The following is a 19,475-nucleotide window of genomic DNA, read 5'->3' as shown; positions in this document are numbered from 1 at the left end:
AGAAACAACGAGGCTGATCGATTCCGCGTGTTTCTTATGAGGCTGTCGTGTTGTTTGCAAGGGAGGAAGTTCACAGGCAACACCGGGGCTTTAAATCTCGCAGAGGCTTTACCGTTTGAGAATCAGAATAGAGCTGGGAGGGACCTTGGAGGTCTTCTAGTCCAGCCCCCTGCTCAAGCAGGAGATCCTATATAGCATTTCAGGCCAGTGACTATCCAGTCTCTCCTTCAAAGCCTCCAGTGATGAAGGACCCACAACCTCTGAGTCAAAGCTCTTCCACTGGTTAATTGTCCTCACTGTTAGGCACATTCTCCTTAGTTGTAAGACTAGAATAGAATAGAATTTTTTATTGGCCAAGTGTGATTGGACACGCAAAGAATTTGTTTTGGTGCGTATGCTCTCAGTTTACATAAAAGAAAAGATACGTTCGTCAAGAATCATAAAGCACAACACTGTAGTTGTCATAGGGTTGTGATAGCCATAGGGTTCAAATAAGCAATCAAATCATACTAGGAGTACAATACTAGGAAACAATCAATATAAATCATAAGGATACAAACAACAAATTTACAGTCATAAAGTCATCAGTGGGAGGAGATGGGTGATGGGAAGGATGAGAAGATTAATAGTAGTGCAGACTTAGTAATAGTTTGACAGTGTTGAGGGAATTATTTGTTTAGCAGACTGATGACGTTCGGAAAAAACTATTCTTGTGTCTAGTTGCTCTGGTGTGCAGTGCTCTGTAGCGTCATTTTGAGGGTAGGAGTTGAAACAGTTTATGTCCAGGATGTGAGGGATCTGTAAATATTTTCACAGCCCTCTTTTTGACTCGTGCAGTGTACAGGTCCTCAATGGAAGGCAGGTTGGTAGCCATTGTTTTGTCTGTACTTCTAATTATCCTCTGCCATCTGTGTCTGATGTATTTCTGCTAGCATCACCTGCTGCTTCCTGTCCATTAGGAAAGCTTATGATCCACTTATAAGCCTGTTCAGGTACCTCTAGCTGCTTTAGCTTAGTTAGAAGAGTGTCAATATTGAATACTGAACTAAAGTGTACAAAGAGGACCCTTGTGTAGGTCTTTGGAGATTCAAGATGTTGTAGGATGTAGTGAAGAGCCATATTAACAGCATCATCTGTTCATCTATTTGCTTGGTATGCAAATTGCAAGGGGTCTAACAGCGGATCCATGATGGTTTTCAAATGGGACAGCACTAGCCTTTCAAAGGTTTTCATGACTACAGATGTTCCCATCACCAATCTCTTTCCACTTATGACTGTATGACTATAACTTATTACTGGCAATCCTTATGATTTATATTGATATATTGACCATCAATTGTGTTGTAAATGTTGTACCTTGATGAACGTATCTTTTCTTTTATGTACACTGAGAGCATATGCACCAAGACAAATTCCTTGTGTGTCCAATCACACTTGGCCAATAAAATTCTATTCTATTCTAGAGCAACTGGTCTGTAGTCATTCAGTTCCTTGATGATGGGCTTCTTCGGCACTGGGATGATGGTAGTTTGAAGCAAGAAGGAACATAGCACATCTCTAGCGATTTATTGAAGATATGGATGAAGATGGGGGTCAATTGGTCAGCACAGACTTTTAAGCAAGAAGGACTTATCTTGTCTAGGCCTGGAGCTTTTCCTGGCTTTTTTCTGTGAAATAGGTCTTGCACTTCCTTTTCTGTGATCACTAGGGCTTGTGAACCCAATGGGATGGGGTCAGTTGTAGGAGGCTTGGCTGTTGTTGGTGTGTCTGAGATGGGAATTGTGGAGATAGGTGGTTGTAGTTTCCTTTCAAATCTGCAGTGAAACTCATTCAGGTCATCTGCCAGTTGCTGATTACCTTCAGCCTGGGAAGGAGATTTGCCATAGCCGATGATATTTTTAAGAGTTTTCCACATGTTTGAATAGAATAGAATAGAATTTTATTGGCCAAGTGTAATTGGACACACAAGGAATTTGTCTTGGTGCATATGCTCTCAGTGTACATAAAAGAAAAGATACGTTCATCAAGGTACAACATTTACAACACAATTGATGGTCAATATATCAATATAAATCATAAGGATTGCCAGCAACAAGTTATAGTCATACAGTCATAAGTGGAAAGAGATTGGTGATGGGAACTATGAAACGATTAATAGTAGTGCAGATTCAGTAAATAGTCTGACAGTGTTGATGGGATTATTTGTTTAGCAGAGTGATGGCCTTGGGAAAAACTGTTCTTGTGTCTAGTTGTTCTGGTGTGCAGTGCTCTATAGCTGCTTTGAGGGTAGGAGTTGAAACAGTTTATGACCAGGATGCGAGGGATCTGCAAATATTGTCACGGCCCTGTTCTTGATTCGTGCAGTATACAGGTCCTCAATGGAAGGCAGGTTGGTAGCAATTTTTTTTCTGCAGTTCTAATTATCCTCTGAAGTCTGTGTTTTTCTTGTTGGGTTGCAGAACCGAACCAGACAGTTATAGAGGTGCAAATGACAGACTCAATAATTCCTCTGTAGAATTGGATCAGCAGCTCCTTGGGCAGTTTGAGCTTACTGAGTTGGCGAGAAAGAACATTCTTTGTTGTCCTTTTTAATGATGTTTTGATGTTAGCTGTCCATTTGAGATCTTGCGATATGATAGAACCCAGAAATTTGAAGGTTTCTACTGTTGATACTGTGTTGTCAAGTATTGTGAGAGGTGGAAGTATGGAAGGGTTTTCCTAAAGTCTACCACCATTTCTACGGTTTTGAGTGTGTTCAGTTCCAGATTGTTTTGGTTGCACCACAAGGCTAGTGGTCGCACCTCTGGTCTATATGCGGATTCGCCATTGTCTCGAATGAGACCAATCACTGTTGTGTCATCTGCGAACTTCAGCAGCTTAACAGATGGATCGTTGGAGATGCAGTCATTGGTATACAGAGAGAAGAGAAGTGGGAGAGCACACAGCCTTGGGGGCCCCTGTGCTAATTGTACAGGTATTTGATGTGATCTTGCTTAGCTTCACCTGCTGCTTCCTGTTTGTTAGGAAGCTTGTGATCCACTTACAAGTCTGTTCCGTACCTGTAGCTGGTTTAGCTTAGTTAGAAGAATGTCTGGAATGATGGTATTGAATGCTGAACTAAAGTCTACAAAAAGGATCCTTGCATAGGTCTTTGGAGACTCAAGATCTTGTAGGATGTAGTGCAGAGCCATATTAACAGCATCATCTGTTGATCTATTTGCTCGGTATGCAAATTGCAAGGGGTCTAAGAGCGGATTCGTGATGGTTTTCAGGTAGGAAAGCACTAGCCTTTCAAAGGTTTTCATGACTACAGATGTTAGAGCAACTGGTCTGTAGTCATTCAGTTCCTTGATGGTGGGCTTCTTCGGCACTGGGATGATGGTAGAGCGTTTGAAGCAAGAAGGAACATAGCACATCTCTAGTGATTTATTGAAAATATGGGTGAAGATGGGGGCCAATTGGTCAGCACAGACTTTTAAGCCAGAAGGAGTTATCTTGTCTGGGCCTGGAGCTTTTCCTGGCTTTGGTCTGTGAAATAGGTCCTGCACTTCCTTTTCTGTGATCACTAGGGGTTGTGAACCCAATGAAATGGGGTCAGTTGTAGGAGGCTTGGCTGTTGTTGGTGTGTCTGAGATGGGGGTTGTAGTTTCCTTTCAAACCTGCAGTAAAACTCATTCAGGTCATCTGCCAGTTGTTGATTACCTTCAGCCTGGGAAGGAGGTTTGCCATAGCCGGTGATATTTTTAAGAGTTTTCCACATGTTTGCTGGTTCATTTGCTGAAAATTGATTCTTTAGCTTTTCAGAGTAGCTTCTTTTTGCTGCTCTTATCTCCCTTGTTAGTGCATTTCTGGCCTGATTGTACAGATTTTATCACCTTTTCTGTAGGCTTCTCTTGAATGTCGAGCTGCTTAAGTTTAGGTGTAAACCAACGTTTGTTATTTCTGTGTATTCGCAAGTTCCTTGTAGGTACACATAGGTCTTCACAGAAGCTGATATATGATTTTACAGTATCTGTGAGTTCATCCAGGTCTGCAGAGGATCTTTAAAAATATTCCAATCAGTGCAGTCAAAACATGCCTGTAGCTTTAATTTTGATTCCTCCGTCCAGGTTTTCACTGATTTAATTATTGGTTTTATGGCTTTAAGTCTTTGCCTGTAAGCAGGTACAAGGTGAATCATGCAATGATCAGAGTGTCCTACAGCTGCACGTGGTAAAGACCGATAGGCATCTTTTAGTGTTGTGTAGCAATGGTCTAGAGTATTCTTGCCTCTGGTGGGACAATTGACATGCTGAAAGTATTTTGGTAGCTCTTTCCTTAAGTTTGCCTTGTTTAGATCTCCCAAAACAATGGCCAGTGAATCAGGGTGTTTGGCTTCAGCCTCCATGATTTGGTCAGCTAGAGTTCGTAATGCCTTGTTTACACAGGCTTGTGGTGGGACATAAACAGCAATTAGAAGAAATGAGGAAAATTCACGAGGCGAATGGTAAGGTTTGCAGTTGATAATTAGAGTCTCTAAATTGTTGTCACAGAATTTGTAAATTATATTAAAATCTTGACACCAGTTTCTATTAATATATAGGCATAAGCCGCCTCCTTTCTTTTTACCAGATGTTTCTGGAATCGTGTCTGATCGTTCAATCTGAAACCCTGGAATGTTCAGGCTGCTATTTTCAATTGATTCATTTAACCAGGTTTCAGAGAAGCATAGGACTGCTGAATTGCGAAAATCAGAATAGTATTTGTTTAAGAGGAGTATTGCTGGTTCATTTGTTGAGAACTGATTCTTTAGCTTTTCAGAGTAGCTTCTTTTTGCTGCTCTGATCTCCCTTGTTAATACATTTCTGGCCTGATTTTATCACCTTTTCTGTAGGCTTCCTCTTGTTGTTTCTCTCCTTGATTAGTTTCCATCCATTGTTTCTTGTCCTGCCCTCTGGCGCTTTGGAGAATAAGTTGACCCCCCACACACACACTCTTTGTGGCAGTCCCTCAAATACTGGAATACTGCTATCATGTTATTCCTAGTCCTTTTTTCCTCTAGACTAACCATATCCAAATCGTCCACCCGTTTTCATGTTTTAGCCTCTGGGCTTTTAATCATCTTAGTTGCTCTTCTTTGCACTTTTCCCCCCCAAAGTTTCAATATCTTTTATGTAATGTGATGGCCAAAACTGGATGCAGTATTCCAGGTATGGTTCTACCAAGGCTTTATGGTACTAAATTGGTACTAAATTTTTCACGTGATTTTGACTCTGTGCCTCTGTTTATACAACCAAGGATTGTGTTAGCTTTTTTGGTTGTTGCCACACACACTGCTGACTCAGGGTTAAGTGATTGTCCACTAAGACTCCAAGGTCCCTCTCACAGTTACTGTTTTGGAACCAGGTTTCACTTAATCTGTACTTGTACCTTTGGTTTTTTCTGCCCAGATGTAAAACTTTGCTGTTCTCTTCATTAAATTTCATTTTGTTGGATAGGGCCCACAAAGGGTTCAAGTCTTTCAAGCTCTTTGGATCTTGAGTTTGTCTTCTGGGGTGTTGGCTATTCCTTCCAGTTTAGTGTCATCTGCAAATTTGATGAGTTCTCCTTCTATTCCCTCATCTAAGTCATTTATGAAGATATTGAAGAGTACTGGGCCTAAGACAGAACCTTGTCGTACCCCACTGGTTACTTCCCTTCATGCGGATGTACCATTAAGGACTAACCGTTAAGTATGGTTTTTCAGTCAGTTACAAATTCATCTAGTGGTGATGCTGTCTACCCTAAATTTTTCTGGCTTAGCAAGAAGTAGGTTGTGGTCTACCTTGTTGCTGGTCTACTAATTTAGTCACTTTATCAAAGAATGAAATAAGATTGATTTGGCATGATCTGTTTTTAACAAACCCATGCTGGCTACTGGTTATAACTTTATTTGTTTCAAGATGTTCACAGATTTGTTTTTTGATTATGTTTTTCCAGTATCTCTCCTGATATTGATGTTAGACTGATTGGTCTTTTGTTTCCTGGTTGTGTTTTTTTTTCCACTTTTATGAAGATGGGAACCACATCAGCTCTTTTCCAATCCTCTGGTGGTTTCCCAGTGCTCCAAGATTCTTTAAATGGTTCTGAGATAACATCTGCCAGCTTTTTCAGAACTCTGGTATGTAATCCATCAGGTGATTTATATTCATCAATGTCAGACAGAGGTTCTCTTACTATTTTCTTATTTTAATTTTTATTTTGAGTCTGTCTTTTACAGTTATATTTTGGTAGGTGGGCAATATTTTCTTTTTGTGTGAAGACTTATGCAAAGAATGCTGCTTTACTTTCTCTCTTTGACTTTTCTTGCAAGTCTTTGTTCATTCTGAGCCTTTCTTTCCTGAGTTCATCTTTGCAGATTCGGGCTATCTGCTAATATTGTCTTAATTATCTGTCCTCTTTCCATTTCTTGTACTTATCCTTTTTGTCTTTCAGTTTATCAGAGAGATCTTTATGCATTCATGCTGGTTCCTTCTTGGATTTCTTGTTTTTCTTTTTTAGTGGTATTGTGTTGGACTGGGCTGATCATATTTTTCAGTGTTTCCCTTTTTTCTTGAGTTGTTTTCCCCTTCAGGATTTTTATCCATGAAATTTTGCCTAGGGTCTCTCTGAGTTTGTTAAAATCAGCTCTTCTAAAGTTTAAGACACCGGTTCGATTATATTCTGTTCCTTGTGTTTGCTTTCTATTGAATTCCAGTATGATGTGGTCACTTTCACCCAAGGTTCTTCTGGTTACTGGAGAGCATGCGTGCGGGCCGATCAGCGGGCCGGCTGATCTTCTGGTTTCTGGCACAGCCACATGCATGAAGGCCTGCTGATATTTGCACATTCATGCGCACAAGTAAGCAAAAGACTAGCTGGGCGGCGCACATGCACGCGCCGGAAACCCAGAAGAGGAATGGGCGCCCTTGCGCATGGCAGGTGACATTGCTCCGCGTGCCACTTATTACACACATGCCATACGTTCGCCATCACGGGCCTAGGCCATCTTTATGTAGAGCAACAATTTGTTTTTTTAGGTCCTCAGAGAGTTCATTGCCATGCGGTGCCATGTTTTGTTTTTTTTAGAACAAGTTTTTATTGATTTTTTAGTTTCCTCCCCCTACAGACATACACAATTCATGAACAAAGTATTGGCCATATCATATTTTATACAATTCAATATATTCAAATATATTTTACTTAGTTACAGTTTTTGCCAAAATATTCTTTTTTCATAGTTTATTTATTTCCTAATATTTCTGTGCTCATTTTATTAAATCACATCTTCTTTCGCCCTCAAGTTCTAATTTCTCCATTTTTATTTATATTTATTCCCTTTCATTCTTTTTTTTAATCTATTTCAATTTTTATTCTAATATATTCAAATATATTCGGGGTTGTCTTTCTTCCATTTCCTTTTCACCCCAGTTCTTTCTCCTCCTCTCACTCCTTTCTTCCTTCCCCCTTTCTTCTCTCCTCTCCTACTCCTTCTCTACTTCCCCTTCCTTTCTCCCCCTCCACCCTATTTCCTCCCTATCTAACCTTCTCTCCTCCTCTTATTTCCCCTACCTTACCTCCTCTCCTGTTCCCTTTCTTCTTTCTCTCTCCCTCCTTCTCCCTTTCCATCTCTCTCCTTCTTCTTATCTCTCTCCATTGCTGTATTTATTTTCAATATTTCTAGTGTCCAGACAACCCCATAGACATTGTCATCTTATAGTTTTGCATCTACAATTTCTGCCATATTTCTAAATCAATCCCATGCCCAAAGATTTTCCCCCAAGCAGTCATAGTCTCTTTAACTTGTTGTTCTTCTAGTTTAACCGCTAATAAGTATCCATATAGTTTTCTAATTAAATTATTATCCATACCTGTTAAAATTTTATCTAAATTAGTCAAGTTATTATAAAAACCTTCTATTTTGAAATGTTTATCATATCTGCAGCGTATTTGCAAATATGAAAACCAATTCATTTTTATACCTTGTCTTTCTAATTCTTGCATTGTTTTTAGTTCACCCTTTTCATTCAACAATTCATTATACCTAACAATTTGTTCCTTTCTAAATATTATTGAATATGAGAATGCCTCAATAGTTGATACCCAGACTGGGATTTTAAATTTTTTATTTATTTATTAATTTATTTATTTACATTTATATCCCGCCTTCTCCGAAGACTCAGGGCGGCTTACAATGTGTAAGGCAATAGTCTCATTCTATTTGTATATTTACAAAGTCAACTTATTGTCCCCCCAACAATCTGGGTCCTCATTTTACCTACCTTATAAAGGATGAAAGGCTGAGTCAACCTTGGGCCTGGTGGGATTCGAGCCTGCAATAATTGCAGGCTGCTGTGTTTTAATAACAGGCTATCTTACAGCCTGAGCCACTAAATAATAGTTTTTCTTAATCCTTTCCCAATTTAATAACAAAGCCTCTCTTATCAGGTGTCTTCTAAAATACCCCTGTGTTTTAGCTTCCCCGCATCATAAAAATGCCTGCCATCCCAATAGTAAGTCATGTCCTTCTAAAATCAATATTCTAATATTTCTTAAAGTTACCCATTCTTTTATCCACGTTAAACTTGCGGCTTGGTAGTATAGTTCCCAATTTGGCAGACCAAAGCCACCTCTTGACCTTGCATCTTGCAGTAGTTTTAATTTTATCCTCGCTTTTTTACCCTGCCAAATATATTTCAACATTATCTTATTCAGTTCTTCAAAATATCCTTTCCCCAATTTAATTGGGATAGTCTGGAACAAAAATAAGATTCTAGGCAATATATTCATCTTAATCGTTGATATTCTTCCAATCAATGATAATTGTAAATTCTCCCATTTTGCCAAATCTGACACAATCTGTTGTTTAAGTTTGCTATAGTTATTTCCTTTAAGTGTACTGCATCTTGCTGTCAGATATATTCCCAAATATTTAACTTTATTTGTGATCTGCATCTCCGATCGTTCTGCCAGTTCAGCTTTTTGTTTTATTAACATGTTTTTTGTTAAAATCTTCATTTTGTCTTTGTTTATTTTCAATCCTGCCACTTTTCCATATTCTCCTATCTTGTCTATCAATTTAGTTATAGATTCTAATGGATCTTCAATAATAAAAACCAGATCATCCGCAAAGGCTTGTAATTTGTATTCTTCCTTTTGAATTTTCATGCCTTTTATTTCTTCTTTTTCTCTTATATTTCTATTTAACATAACATAACATAATACTTCCAATTTAATACTTACTTCCAATGTTTATTTAATACTTCCAATTTAATAACAAGCCTCTCTTATCAGGTGTCTTCTAAAATACCCTGTGTTTTAGCTTCCCGCATCATAAAAATGCCTGCCATCCCAATAGTAAGTCATGTCCTTCTAAAATCAATATTCTAATATTTCTGTGCTCATTTTATTAAATCACATCTTCTTTCGCCCTCAAGTTCTAATTTCTCCATTTTTATTTATTTATTTATTTATTTATTTATTTATTTCCTAATATTTCCTTGCTCATTTTATTAAATCACATCTTCTTTCGCCCTCAAGTTCTAATTTCTCCATTTTTATTTATTTCCTAATATTTCTGTGCTCATTTTATTAAATCACATCTTCTTTCGCCCTCAAGTTCTAATTTCTCCATTTTTATTTATATTTATTCCCTGTCATTCTTTTTTTAATCTATTTCAATTTTATCCTAATATATTCAAATATATTTCAACATTATCTTATTCAGTTCTTCAAAATATCCTTTCCCAATTTAATTGGGATAGTCTGGAACAAAATAAGATTCTAGGCAATATATTCAAATATATTTCAACATTATCTTATTCAGTTCTTCAAAATATCCTTTCCCAATTTAATTGGGATAGTCTGGAACAAAATAAGATTCTAGGCAATATATTCAAATATATTTCAACATTATCTTATTCAGTTCTTCAAAATATCCTTTCCCAATTTAATTGGGATAGTCTGGAACAAAATAAGATTCTAGGCAATATATTCAAATATATTTTACTTAGTTACAGTTTTTGCCAAAATATTCTTTTTCATAGTTTATTTATTTAATTTTATCCTAATATATTCAAATATATTTTACTTAGTTACAGTTTTTGCCAAAATATTCTTTTTCATAGTTTATTTATTTAATTTTATCCTAATATATTCAAATATATTTTACTTAGTTACAGTTTTTGCCAAAATATTCTTTTTCATAGTTTATTTATTTCCTAATATTTCTGTGCTCATTTTATTAAATCACATCTTCTTTCGCCCTCAAGTTCTAATTTCTCCATTTTTATTTATATTTATTCCCTTTCATTCTTTTTTTTAATCTATTTCAATTTTTATTCTAATATATTCAAATATATTCGGGGTTGTCTTTCTTCCATTTCCTTTTCACCGCAGTTCTTTCTCCTCCTCTCACTCCTTTCTTCCTACCTCCTTTCTTCTCTCCTCTCCTACTCCTTCTCTACTTCCCCTTCCTTTCTCCCCCTCCACCCCATCTCCTCCCTATCTAACCTTCTCTCCCCCTCTTTTTTCCCCTCCCTTACCTCCTCTCCTGTTCCTTTCTTCTTTCTCTCTCTCCTTCTCCCTTTCCATCTCTCTCCTTCTTCTTATCTCTCCATTGCTGTATTTATTTTCAATATTTCTAGTGTCCAGACAACCCCATAGACATTGTCATCTTATAGTTTTGCATCTACAATTTCTGCCATATTTCTAAATCAATCCCATGCCCAAAGATTTTCCCCCAAGCAGTCATAGTCTCTTTAACTTGTTGTTCTTCTAGTTTAACCGCTAATAAGTATCCATATAGTTTTCTAATTAAATTATTATCCATACCTGTTAAAATTTTATCTAAATTAGTCAAGTTATTATAAAAACCTTCTATTTTGAAATGTTTATCATATCTGCAGCGTATTTGCAAATATGAAAACCAATTCATTTTTATACCTTGTCTTTCTAATTCTTGCATTGTTTTTAGTTCACCCTTTTCATTCAACAATTCATTATACCTAACAATTTGTTCCTTTCTAAATATTATTGAATATGAGAATGCCTCAATAGTTGATACCCAGACTGGGATTTTTAAATTTTTTTATTTATTTATTTAATTTATTTATTTACATTTATATCCCGCCCTTCTCCGAAGACTCAGGGCGGCTTACAATGTGTAAGGCAATAGTCTCATTCTATTTGTATATTTACAAAGTCAACTTATTGTCCCCCCAACAATCTGGGTCCTCATTTTACCTACCTTATAAAGGATGAAAGGCTGAGTCAACCTTGGGCCTGGTGGGATTCGAGCCTGCAATAATTGCAGGCTGCTGTGTTTTAATAACAGGCTATCTTACAGCCTGAGCCACTAAATAATAGTTTTTCTTAATCCTTTCCCAATTTAATAACAAGGCCTCTCTTATCAAGTGTCTTCTAAAATACCCCTGTGTTTTAGCTTCTCCGCATCATAAAAATGCATGCCATCCCAATAGTAAGTCATGTCCTTCTAAAGTCAATATTCTAATATTTCTTAAAGTTATCCATTCTTTCATCCACATTAAACTTGTGGCTTGGTAGTATAGTTCCCAATTTGGCAGACCAAAGCCACCTCTTGACCTTGCATCTTGCAGTAGTTTTAATTTTATCCTCGCTTTTTTACCCTGCCAAATATATTTCAACATTATCTTATTCAGTTCTTCAAAATATCCTTTCCCCAATTTAATTGGGATAGTCTGGAACAAAAATAAGATTCTAGGCAATATATTCATCTTAATCGTTGATATTCTTCCAATCAATGATAATTGTAAATTCTCACATTTTGCCAAATCTGACGCAATCTGTTTAAGTTTGCTATAGTTATTCTCTTTAAGTGTACTGCATCTTGCTGTCAGATATATTCCCAAATATTTAACTTTATTTGTGATCTGCATCTCCGATCGTTCTGCCAGTTCAGCTTTTTGTTTTATTAACATGTTTTTTGTTAAAATCTTCGTTTTGTCTTTGTTTATTTTCAATCCTGCCACTTTTCCATATTCTCCTATCTTGTCTATCAATTTAGTTATAGATTCTAATGGATCTTCAATAATAAAAACCAGATCATCCACAAAGGCTTGTAATTTGTATTCTTCCTTTTGAATTTTCATGCCTTTTATTTCTTCTTTTTCTCTTATATTTCTATTTAATACTTCCAATGTTAAAACATACAATAGGGGTAACGGGGCAACCTTGTCTTGTACCTTTTTTTATTTGAATCGATTCTGTCAATTCTTCATTTATCATTACTTTGGCTGTTTGTTTATGGTATATGGCTTCTATAGCCTTAATGAACTTTCTACCAAAGCCCATCTGTTCCAGTTGTAAAAGCATAAAACTCCAGTTCGTGTTATCAAAGGCTTTCTGTGCATCAAGAAAAATCAAAGCCATCTGTTTTTCAGGATGGGCCTCATAGTATTCCAGGGTATTCAAAACTATCCTCGTATTGTCTTTAATGTGTCTCTTAGGCAGAAATTCATTTTGATCAGAATGTATAAAGTTATTTAAGTATCTTTTAAGTCTTTCTGCCAGTACTAAAGCAAAAATTTTATAATCTGAATTTAACAAAGATATAGGTCTGTAATTCTTAATTTGCTGCAAATCAGTATCCTCTTTTGGAATAAGTGTAATATAAGCATCTGTCCATGTCTCAGGTAGTTTCTTCTTTATCATCATTCATGACTTCCAATAATGGGAGACCCAACAACTCCTGAAATGTCTTATAGTCAGTCAGTGGTGCCTTCCCACTTTTTGATTTTTTAAAGTGCTTCGATTAGTTCCATCATTGTTATATTTCCTTCCAACATCGTTTCAGTATCTTTAGGAATCTGTGGTAGGTTCGCTTTCTGTACATATTGCTTAACTTTTTCCTTTTCTATGCTTTCTTGCTCATATAATTTCCTGTAATATTCTTGTACAATTTTTTTCTTTTCTTCATTCCCATAACCAAGGCCTGACCTTGGTTATCCACTAGCCGTGTTATTTTCCGGGATTCTTTCTCTTTTTTCAATTTATAAGTTAACCATCTACCTGGTTTGTTGGCATTTTCAAAATAATTCTGTTTCGCACCTCTAATTTTTTGTGCTAAGTCTTCTTTTTGAATTAAACCCATTTTGTGTTTAATTAATTCCATTTTCATTTTTTCCCTGGAGATTTCTGTAGGTCTTCCTCAAGTTTCTTGTGACTGATTTCTAATGTTTTATAAGCTTGCCTTTTTTTTTTTTGCATTTCTTTTCCTTATATAATCTATCATCAGGCCTCTTATATAGGCCTTCATTGTATCCCAACTGTTTTGTATTGTTGTATCTTCTTTTTTGTTTTCTTTGAAGAAAAAGATCAATTCCTTCTCCATTTTCTGTACAAATTCCTTATCTTTTAGTATTGTAGTATTTAAAGTCTATCTAGTTCTTTCCTTTGTCCTTTCCATTTCATTATCATGGGATGATGATCCGCCCAGGTATTGGTTTCTATGTCAATTTCTTCAATATTAAGAGTCAATTCCATTGTCATCCATATCTTATCTATTCTAGACCATGATAGGTGTCTATTTGAGTAACAAGTATATTGTCTATTTACTGGATTTCTTTCTCTCCATGCATCTTTTAGGTTTATTTCCTCTACCAGCCTAAAAAAGAATTTTGGAAGGATTTTCCTACTTTGTTTCGTTGCCTTTTGCATTTTATAATCAACATTTCCATTAACTACACCATTAAAATCTCTCATCATGCAGATATATTCATAGTCCAACTATAATTTTCATGTGTAATTTTCTATAGAAGTCTTTTTGGTAATCACTTGGAGCATATACTGCTATTATGAGTATTTTCATATTATTATCTATTATTTCCACTATCAAAATTCTGCCATTTTCATCTGTCTATATTAATCTCGCCTCAATTATATCTCTTATATATAAAGCTATTCCCCTTTTCTTACATTGTGGCAGTGAAGTATATATTTTTGCCAATTTTGAATATATTAATAAATGTTCTTGGTTTTTTTTAATATGTACTTCTTGTAAACAAATTATATCTAATTTTAATTTCTCTAATTTATGGAACGTTTTTCTTCTTTTGGCAGCAGAATTAAGCCCGTTTATATTTATCGTTATCCATTTTCTCTCTTCCATATTCAGACTTAATAGGATTTATAGGTATAGTTGATCTTGGTTCACGTTGTGGTCTAGCTTCCACCTTGCCAGCCACCACGCCTTGTTCTTTTTCAATCACCGCTAGCAGTTCTGTCTCCTGTAGCTCAATCAGTGTGACTTCTCCACTTGTATCCATTTCTGTCTCTAAGATATTCTGCATGAAATTCTCTAGCTTTGTCTAATGAGTCAATTCTGTATTTTTGTTGTTGCCATGTAAACACCAGTCCTTCTGGTGCCAGCCATCTATAATTCACGCCTTTCTGTAATAGAATTTTGGTCAAAAAGTGGTATTTTCTTCTCATCTCTCTCACTCTCCTCGGAACTTGCTTCAACACCACAATTTCCTTGTCTTCATATTTCAATGTTTTGTCTCTCGCGGTCTGCAATATTTGCACTTTAATGGACTTTTTGGTGAATCTGATGTGAACTTCCCTTGGAAGATTATGTCTTGTTGTGTATCTTGTATGTACTCTAAAAATCTCGTCAATACTGTCAATCATCTTTTCTTTATTAATTTCCAAAGCTTCAGCCAAGATTTCTGTCATTTTCTCTGCCAAGTCTTCTCCTCTTCTATATTTTGAAACCTGAGGTAAAATTCTGCTTTATCTATCTCCCATCCCAATGCTCCACTTTTATCTTTTTCAACCTCTTCCAGCCTACTATCAATATTTCTAATTTTTTGTCTCTTTACTCTTCTCTTTCCTCAATCGTTTGAAGTCTATCTTCATATTTTTTCATCATTTGATTTATATCCTCAACCTTTTCATCTGTATTTTTCATTCTTTGCTCAATTGTTTGTGTTCTTTGTTCAATTTTCTCTGATTGCGATTCAATATTTTCCATATCTGTTTGCAGTTTTTGAATTCCCTGCCAAATCAGCTGTAGAGTAATTTCCTTGTCTTTGACCTTGTCCTTCTCCTTCTCCTGTTGAAGCATTGTTTGTATCGACCTTTGACTATCTGGTGGTGAAGAAGCAGGGGTTGAAGTAGCTGATCCAAATGTTGTTCCTTTTCTATTCATTATAGTATAGAAAAGATCAAAAACAACTCCAAAAGACAGGAACAGGCACAGCAAAAGAAAAAGAAAAAAAGAAAAAATGCAAAAAATCTAACAGAAGTTCTTCAGACTTTTGTATGTCTTAATCCAATAATCCAAAGCAGTCCCTAAAAAAAAACATGGGTGGGGAGACAAAAAAGGGGGGGGAAAGAAAAACTTGCTCTCTTTCTTTCTTTTTTCCTTCTCTTTCCCAATCAAAAAGCAAAAAGAAAAGGGATGGGGGAGAAAAATGTCTCTCTTTTATCAATTCACCAATATTTGTTTAACGGCTCTCTTTCCAGAGTCACTGTAATCTTTTCAAAAAATGTCCCCTTTTTTCAGGCTCTTTTAGCTGATAGTACCCGGTAGAGCACCTGTGTAAACGATGTTGCAAAGTCTCTTTGATGCTCTCACCCACTATCTAACTGAAACAAAATATTGAGCCCTTGAAGGGTACAAGATAACAGTTTTCTTAACTCAGGCAAATAAAAAAAATAAGAAAAAGGAAAATAATATTTTTCAAACCAGTAGCTGGCAGTGTTGGTTCATCTTAAAATCTTAAAATCCCCCTTAAAAAGGATTTTTAATTCAATAAAAGGCCGAAAAAATATATATATAAAAATAAAGTTTTTCCAAAGAGAGAATTAAGAGCTTTTAATTCCAAAGAGGATAAACTATAACTTTCAATCCAATCCAGTCCAGTCTCAATGTCTAAATCAGTTATGGGCATCCTCCCGAACTAAAAAGTTTTTAAAAGGCAGATAAAGATAGTCTTTAATTTTGCTGCTCAACTTCTTTTTCCCTCTATTTTATCTTCTCTTTAAATCTCAGGGTGATTTCTAAAAAATTTTTTTAAGAAAAGAGTCTCTCACCACACCAGCACATTTCCTTACCAATCTTTCTGTTCCGGAGCTGTCCCAACTTCAGCAGCTTCTTGGCCGAATCTTCCTCACTAGAAAAAAGGGCTTTTCCTGGATCAACCAGGGCTACTCACTACTTTACATTGTAGCCAAGTGTCATTTCTTCAGTGCTGTCACATGAAAAGATGCATTTAAATATTTGCAAAATGTGACAGGGTGTATTCACTTCTGTGATATACTAATTAGAACACTAATTCTATGTGTACTAATACTTTTAAGTTCACCCTGTTTGCTCCTTAAACTTTCAGCATTAATGTATGAGCGTTTCTTCTGTTAATGCTCACATACTATACCTATTTCATTTTGTAGACAAAAAATACACATGGATACATATGGTACACACAGATAGAGGGGTGTGTTTCTGTATTTTTGGTGAATATATGTGTATCCATGTTCCTATCCTCAGTATTTCCAAGTATCTATATGATTATAACAATTTGCAGTGCTGACAATCTGTGATTTGCACGAGTCAACATTAGAATTTCATGATTGTGTGAAGATTTGAACTTAGTCTTTTATGTCTCATAGTGAATGGGAGTGGTTAATCAAGCAGTCTGGGCATGTTTGCTCTCAATAATAATAATTACTACTACTACTACTACTACAACAACAACAACAACAGAGTTGTAAGGGACCTTGGAGGTCTTCTAGTCCAACCTCCTGCCCAGGCAGGAAACCCTACACCATCTCAGTCAGATGGTTATCCAACATTTTCTTAAAAATTTCCAGTGTTGGAGCCTTCACAACTTCTGCAGGCAAGTTGTTCCATTGATTAATTGTTCTAACTGTCAGGAAATTTCTCTTTAGTTCTAAGTTGCATCTCTCCTTGATTAGTTTCCACCCATTGCTTCTTGTTCTAGCCTCAGTTGCTTTGGAGAATAGTTTGACTCCCTCTTCTTTGTGGCAACCCCTGAGATATTGCAACATTGTTATATATGCTTTTTTTCTTGTTTTCACATCTTGCAACCATATTATAAAGAGTAATTAAAGTATCTTTTTTATGTGAATCTTACAGGCAAAGGGAATGCCAAGAAGAGCCTTCTGTATGACAGAGAATCAGAAGCAGCTTTAAAAAGGAAAGCGAACCTGTGTAAACAGATTCTGAATAAACAAGCATTGTATGTGGAACTGAAGGAAACATTATATAAAAAAAATTAAGGTGGAACATTTCCAGATTCAGAAAAAGAGGAAATATCTAGAAGTCTGTGAGGAGGAAGCGCTTATTCTAGACAATAATGCAGGCCTTACCCTGTGAGGAATCAAACAGCTTGAACCATCCAAGAACAAATCAGAAATCAGTGGTGGAAAAGCTCCACAGATTTGCATATGGTGGGAAAAGCACAGATTGCAAATCAGAGCTGATTATGCATCAGAGGATCCACACTGGTGAAAAACCATACAAATGCCCCGAATGTGACAAAGTCTTTTGCTACACTTCCCAACTTATTCGGCATAAAAGAACCCATACTGGAGAAAAACCCTACCAGTGCCCACAGTGTGCCCAAAAGTTTAGTAAGCATGCCAACCTGGTGATACACCAGAGGACACACACAGGAGAGAAACCATATGGATGTTTGGATTGTGGGAAATGTTTCAGTAAGAATTATAATCTGGTGATACATCAGAGAACACACACAGGAGAGAAACCATATGAGTGTTTGAATTGTGAGAAAAGTTTCAGTAATAAATCTAACCTTCTGAAACACCAGAGGACTCACATGGGTGAGACATCATATGAGTGTCCAGATTGTAAGAAAAGTTTCAAAAATAATTCTAAACTTGTGATACACCAGAGGACTCACACTGGAGAGAAACCACATGAGAGTTTGGATTGTGGGAAAAGTTTTAAAAATAATTCTAACCTTGTGATACACCAGAGAACTCACACAGGAGAGAAATCATATGTGTGTTCAGATTGTGGGAAAAGTTTCAAAAATAATTCTAACCTTGTGATACACCAGAGGAGTCACACAGGAGAGAAACCATATGAATGTCCAGATTGTGGGAAAGCTTTCAGTTGCCATTTTTACATGGTGAGACACCAGAGAACTCACACAGGAGAGAAACCATATGAATGTCCAGTTTGTGGGAAAAGTTTCAATCAAAATGGTAACCTTGTGCAACACCAAAGTACTCACACAGGAGAGAAACCATATCAGTGTCCAGATTGTGGGAAAGCTTTCAGTTGGAATTCTGATCTGGTGAAACACCAGAGGATTCACACAGGAGAGAAGCCATATGAGTGTCCAGATTGTGGGAAAAGCTTTAGTCTTAATTCCTACTTGGTTATACACCAGAGAATTCACACTGGGGAGAAACCGTATGAGTGTCCGGATTGTGGGAAAAGTTTTAGCAACAATTCTAACCTTCTGAAACACCAGAGGACTCACACAGGAGAGAAACCATATGAGTGTCCAGATTGTGGGAAAAGCTTTAGTCATAATTCCTACTTGGTTATACACCAGAGAATTCACACTGGGGAGAAACCATATGAGTGTCCAGATTGTGGGAAAAGTTTCAGTCAGAACTGTAGCCTGGTGATACACCAGAGGACTCACACGGGTGAGAAACCATATCGATGTCCAGATTGTGGGAAAAGTTTCCAGCAGAACTCAAGCCTGATGATACACCAGAGGACTCATACTGGGGAAAAACCATATGAGTGCCCGGATTGTGGGAAAAGTTTCCAGCAGAATTCCAATCTGGTCATACACCAGAGGACTCACACAGGAGAGAAACCATATGTGTGTCCAGATTGTGGGAAAGCTTTCAGTTGCAATTTTTACCTGGTGAGACACCAGAGAACTCACACAGGAGAGAAACCCTATGAATGTCCAGTTTGTGGGAAAAGTTTCTGTTGGAATTCTGACCTGGTGAGACACCAGAGAACTCACACTGAAGAGAAACCATATGAATGTGCAGATTGTGGGAAAAGCTTTAGTCATAATTGCTACTTGATTATACACCGGAGAACTCACACTGGGGAGAAACCGTATGAGTGTCTATACTGTGGGAAAAGTTTCAGTCAGAAATGTAGCCTGGTGATACACCAGAGGACTCACACAGGAGAGAAACCTTATGTGTGTCCAGATTGTGGAAAAGGTTTCAGTTGCAATTTTTACCTGGTGAGACACCAGAGAACTCACACAGGAGAGAAACCCTATGAATGTCCAGTTTGTGGGAAAAGTTTCTGTTGGAATTCTGACCTGGTGAGACACCAGAGAACTCACACTGAAGAGAAACCATATGAATGTCCAGATTGTGGGAAAAGCTTTAGTCATAATTGCTACTTGATTATACACCGGAGAACTCACACTGGGGAGAAACCATATGAGTGTCTATACTGTGGGAAA

The 19,475-nt window shown here is 36.7% G+C and overlaps 1 pseudogene; it reads left to right on the top strand.

Moving 5' to 3' along the window:
- Window positions 1–19,045, top strand: part of LOC131192522 (zinc finger protein 850-like) — a 51,688-nt pseudogene extending 32,643 nt beyond the window's left edge.
- Window positions 19,046–19,475: the final 430 nt, after the last annotated feature.

The sequence above is a fragment of the Ahaetulla prasina genome, chromosome 2 (assembly GCF_028640845.1).
Source record: "Ahaetulla prasina isolate Xishuangbanna chromosome 2, ASM2864084v1, whole genome shotgun sequence".
In the NCBI taxonomy this organism is placed as follows: domain Eukaryota; kingdom Metazoa; phylum Chordata; class Lepidosauria; order Squamata; family Colubridae; genus Ahaetulla; species Ahaetulla prasina.
This window is presented reverse-complemented; position numbering and strand designations above follow the sequence as displayed.